The following is a 6,136-nucleotide window of genomic DNA, read 5'->3' on the forward strand; positions in this document are numbered from 1 at the left end:
TGTTGTTGTTGTTATTTGCCGTCAAGTTGGCCGCGACTCATAGCGACCCCTCCTTGGGTTTCCGAGGCAGTATCACTACGGAAGTAGGATTGCCCAACCTTCCTTCCGAGGAGTGACTGGTGGGTTTGAATCGCCAGCTGTCTAGTTAGCAGGCAAGTGTCTTAGCCACTATGCTACCAGAGCTCCCACTGGGTGAGGTACCCCCAGCCAATCCAGGTAAATGTTAGACTGGATGGGGCTTTGGAAGCAATACCAGAAGGCCAAATGCTTTTTTTAGTAAGGTCTCATTCCATCCAAATTCCTTTTTAAATTTACACAAAAACGTTTACAACATAAACCCAGTTTTTCCAAAATCCCCAAATTGCATTTGATGGTAAAGAACCGGAAGTATGCTATACAGCAGTGGTGGACTCAGCTATGACTTTGACAAGCACTGCCTAAGCTTTTTTCCTATCAATGAAGGAAGGCAACAACTCCACAGAGATTCGTGATTTGACAAATTGAATACAATTGGAAAGTGTTTGTTGAGAAATGTTCAGAGACCCTTTCTTAGGCTGTGACTGTTCCTTATGTCGGTTCCTCAACAAAGATACAGGTAGTCTCAGAAGACTCCAGTTGAGACATAATTGTGAAAAAAAAGTATAAGGCAAGTGAGTGAGTGTCCCTGGTATATGGGGTAAATGTGGAAAGTCTATTAAAATTTACCTGCCTGCACCTTCAAAGACTGTTATTTTGTGAACAGAAGCCAAAAAAGCAAAAAAAAAAAAAAAAAAAGTTTATACAATTAGTGCTATTTATTTTATATTTTTCTGCCAGTACAGTGTAAAATAAATATAGACAAAATCATACAGTGATTTTCAAAGATGTCTTTAGTGCCCTCTTCCCTCCCTATACTAGTAGATGCTGTCCATGTCTGCTCACCCCCGGAGAAATCAGTGTTTTCAGGCTTTTCTCAGGCTATCCAGCCTCAAAACAAAGGCTTTATGAGAGCCCTATTGCCGGAATTAAAACTTCCCCATCCTATGGCCTATTTGTTAGGTTATTTCATTCGTTGTCAGGTATAAATGACTGGTGAGGAAAAGAATTACTGCTATTAAATTAGAAAATTAATCTGTTACACTTTTCAGGATATATGATGAATTAACTCAGTTAAGTCCAAAAGTACTAGACACAGTGAATTCCAGACACGTGCTGGGCATTTGGGAGCAGAGGGCTTCATGGTGTTATTGAGTCAGACTCCCTGACCCACTATTGTAGGTGTAGGTGTATACAGATAACAGTTCTTCCAAAATTCAATTGAATTGCATTCTCTTCTTTCATCTACCCAGAAGAAAGCCAAATTTGAAATCTTGGAGCCATTACTGTTAAAACTTGTGTTTCTGAGTGAAAAAGAGAATGCAAAACTATTTAAGCTAAATCAGACCAAATTTAGTCAGATCCACATTAAGTAAAGTCAGCAAAATCAGGTCAGTGACCAAAGATACAAGGCAGCAAGGAGGATAGGCAGGGATCACTAGGTGGAAGTTGGTGTCCACTGTGTACCATACACTATTTATTTTAATTTCTATGCAGTTGATGTTTTTGTTATTAGGTGCTGTCAAGTCAGTTTTGACTCATAGTGCCCGTACATACAACAGAACTGCCTGCCAAGTCCTGTGCCATCTTCACAATCCCTGTCATACTTGAGCCCATCATCACAGCCACTGTGTCAATCTATCTTATTGAGAGTCTTCTCCTTTTTTGCTGACTCTCTACTTTACCCAATACTACTGAAGATCCTTTGCTTCCAACTTTCACATTCTGATCACCAATAATTATCAGAACATCTTGATTGCATGTTTGGTCAATTTCAGACTGCAGAAGTTGGTAAAAATCTTCAATTTCTTCATATTTGGCTGTAGCAGTTGGTGTATAAATTTGAATAATAATAATATTAACTGGTCTTCCTTGTATGTGCATGCATATTATCAAATCATTGATAACATTGTCTTTCAGGGTAGCTCTTGATGTGTTCTTTTTGATGATAAAGTTTTTCAGAAGTTTTTTTTTTTTTTTTTTTTTTTTTTTTTCAGAAGTGCATAGCCCCATCCTTCTTCCCAGGCTGTTATCATCTAGGAGCTCCACTAAAACCTGCCCACCATGGGTGACCTGCTGGTATTTGAAATACCAGTGGCATAGCATCCAGCCTTACAGCAACATGCCACCACAATACAAGTTTACAAAAGAGTGGTGATAATTAGTCAAATTTCACACCAACTACTAAAGCCAAAGATGAATAAGTTAAAGTTTTTACCAACTTCTGCAGTCTGAAATCGACCAAACATTCAATCAAGATGTATTGATAATTTTCGATGATTGGAATGTGAAAGTTGGAAACAAAGAAGTACTGATAGTTGGAAAATATGGCTTTTGACAGAAATGATACCCAAGATTGCATGATAGAATTTTGCAAGACCAATCATTTCTTCATGACAAATACCTTTTTTTCCAGCAACCTAAACCATGGCTATACACATGGACCTTGCCAGACAGAATACACAGAAGTCATATTGACTACATCTGTGGAAAGAGGCTATGGAGAAGTTCAATATCATCAGTCAACACAAGGCCAGGAACTGACTGTAGAGCAGAACATCAATTGCACATATGCAATTTCAAGTTGAAACTGTTATCCGTGATAACAAACATTAATCTACAGGTAAATAGATGGATAGACAGGCTGAATGATCAGGTATGTCTAGGAATAAAGGCAATAAATCCATGACCATACATAAGGTTGTTGTTAGGTGCCATCAAGTTAGCTCCAACTCATAGCAACCCTCTGTACAATGGAAGAAAACACTGCTCCGTCCTGCACCAGCCTCACAATCCTTGCTATACCAGAGCCAATCATGCCAGTCACTATGTCAATCCATCTTGTTGAGGGCCTTCCCTTTTTTCTTTGATCCTCCATTTTACCAAGTATGTTGTCCTTGTCCAAGTGAGATGAGGTCTGGCTATTCTTGCCTCCAACAAGCATTCTGGCTGCACTTCTTCCAGGACAGATTTGTTAATTTTTCACCGTCCTCAAAAGCATCAACTCCTCTTCATCCTTTCTTATTAATTGTCCAGCTTCATATGCCTATGAAGTGATTGAAAATACCATGGGTTGGATTAGCCACACTTTAGTCTTCAAAGAGACATCTTTGCTCTTCAGCACTTTAAAGAGGTCTTTTGCAGCAGATTTGCCCAGTGTAATAATACATCACCTAATTTCTTGACTGCTGCTTCCATTGGTTTTGATTGTGGAACCAAGTAACATGAAATCATTGACAAATTCAATCTTCTCTCCATTTATTGAGATGCTGTTTATTAGTCCAATTGTGAGTATTTTTGTTTTCTTTATGTTGAGGTGTACTCCATACCACAAACTGTAACCTTTAATCTTCATCAGTAAGTGCTTCAAGTCATCATTTTCAGCAAACAAATTGTGTCATCTGCATATTGCAGGTTGTTACTAACTCTTCCTCCAATCCTGATCCTGCATTCTTCTTCAGATAGTCCAGCTTCATGGATTATTTGCTTAGCATACAGATTGAGTAAGTATGGTGAAAGGATAGAATGCTGATGTACTCCCTTCCTGATTTTAAACCATGCAATATCCCCTTGTTCTATTCAAACAACAGCCTCCCAGTCCATGTACAAGTTCTTCATGAGCACAAATAAGTGTTTTGTAATTCCCATTCTTCTCAAAGTTATCCAAAATTTGTTATGATCCACTTACTGAAATGCCTTTGGATAGTCAATAAAACACAAGTAAACATCATTCTGGTATCCTTTGCTTTGAGCCAAGATCCAGCTGACATCAGCAATGATATCCCTTATTCCATGTCCTCTTCTGGATCCAGCTTGCATTTCTGGAAGTTCCCTGACAATGTACTGCTGCAGCTCATTTTTTAATTGTCTTCAGCAAAATTTTACTTGCATGTGATATTAATGATATTGTTTGATAATTTCCACATTCTGTAGAATCACCTTTCTTTAGATTAGGTACAAATATGGATCTCTTCCAGTCAGCTGGCCAGGTAGCTGTCTTCCAAATCTCTTGGCATAGACAAGTCAGTACGTCCAGTACAGCATCTGTTTGTTGAAACATCTCAATGGGTGTACCATAAATTCCTGGAGCTTTGTTTTATGCCAGTTCCTTCAGTGCAGCTTTGACTTCTCCCTTCAACACTATTGGCTCTTCATCTCATATGCCACCTCCTGAAATGGACGAGCATGCATATTCCTTCCATCTTCTTTTGATGCTTCCTGCATCATTCAATATATTGCCCATAGAATTTTACAATATTGCAACCCAAGGTTTGAATTTATTCCTGTTTTTACAGTCTACGGAATCTCGACTGTGTTCTTACCTTTAAGTTTTCTGAATCCATGTCTTTGCACATTTCATTATAATAATTGACTTTGTCTTCTCAAGTTGCTCTTTGAAATCTTCTGTTCAGCTCTCTTACCTTGTCATTTCTTCCATTTGCTTCAGCTACTCTCTGTACAAGAGCAAGTTTCAGAGCCTCTTCTGACATCCATTTTGGTCTTTTCTTCCTTTCCTATCTTATTAATGACCTTTTGGTTTCTTCACATATGATGTTCTTGATGTCATCCCACAATTCATCTAGTTTTCAGCCATTGGTTTTCAATGAGTGAAATCTATTCTTCAGATGGTCTCTAAATTCACGAAGGATATAATCAAGGTCATATTTTGGTTCTCATGGACTTTTTAAAACTTTCTTCAGATTCAACTTGAGTTTGCATATGAGTAGTTGATGGTCTGTTCTAGCTCCAGGCCTTGTTTTGGGTGAAAATTGAGCTTTTCCACATCTTTCCACAGATGTAGTCAATCAGATTCCTGTATATTCCATCTGGTAAAGTCCATGTGTATAACTGCCTTTTATGTCATTGAAAAAAGGTATTTGCACTGAATAAGTCTTTGCTCTTGCAAAATTTTAACATGTGATTGCCAGTGTCATTTCTATCACCAAGGCTATATTTTCCAACTACTGGTGATTCTTCTTTGTTTCCAACTTTTGCTTTCCAATCACCAGTAATAATCAACATATCCTAATTGCACATTTTGTCAATTTCAGACTGCAGAAGTTCAATTTCCTTGTCAAGCTTTGGTGATTGGTGTGTAGATTTGAATAATGGTAGTATTAACTGGTCTTCTTTGCAAGTGTATGGATATTATCCTATCTCTGACAGCATTGTACTTCAGGATAGATCTTGAAACATTCTTTGTGATGATAAATGTCACATCATTCCTCTTCAATTTGGGTTCCTGATATAGTAGATTATCTGGTTGTCTAGTTCAAAATGCCCCAAACCAGTCCATTTCAGCTCACTAATGCCTAGGATATTAATCTTTATGTGTTGCATTTCACTTTTGACAACTTCCAATTTTGTCATGTTATCAGAACGGACAATTCCCTAGATAAGGTTGTCATGCTTGGTAAGGTGGAGGGTTGACAAAAGAGAGGATGCCCTCAACGAGATGGATTGACACTGTGGCTGCCGCAATGGGCTTAAGTATAGCAAGGATCATGAAGCTGGTGTGGGACCAGGTAGTGTTTCATTCTGCTGTGCATAGGGTAACTATGAGTCAGAGATGACTCAATGGCACCTAACAACAACAACAACAACAACAATTCATATTTCTTACATTCCATGTTCTAATTATTAGTGGATGTTTTCAGCTGTTTCTTCTCATTTTGAGTGGTGCCACAATAGCAAATGGAGGTCCCAAAAGCTTTGCTTTATCCACATCATTAAGGAGCAGCTCTCCTTTAGTTGTATTTTGAGTAATTTCTGACCTGAGGAGCTCATATTCTGGCACTGTATCAGACAAAGTTTCAGGGCTATTCATAAAGTTTTCCAGTACTATATCAGACAGTGTTTCACTGCTGTTCATAAGATTTTCACTGGCCAATTCTTTTAAGAAGTAGATGGTCCCTTCCTTCTTCCAAGTCTGTCTTAGTCTAGAAGCTCCACTGAAACCTGTCCACCATGGATGACCCTGCTGGTATTTCAAATACTTGTAGCATAGCCTCCAGCCTTACAGCAACACACAAGCCATTACAGTACAACAAACTGTATGAAT

This window comes from Orycteropus afer, unplaced genomic scaffold, assembly GCF_000298275.1.
Source record: "Orycteropus afer afer isolate SDZICR_OR568_19922 unplaced genomic scaffold, OryAfe1.0 scaffold00203, whole genome shotgun sequence".
Taxonomy (NCBI): Eukaryota; Metazoa; Chordata; class Mammalia; order Tubulidentata; family Orycteropodidae; genus Orycteropus; species Orycteropus afer.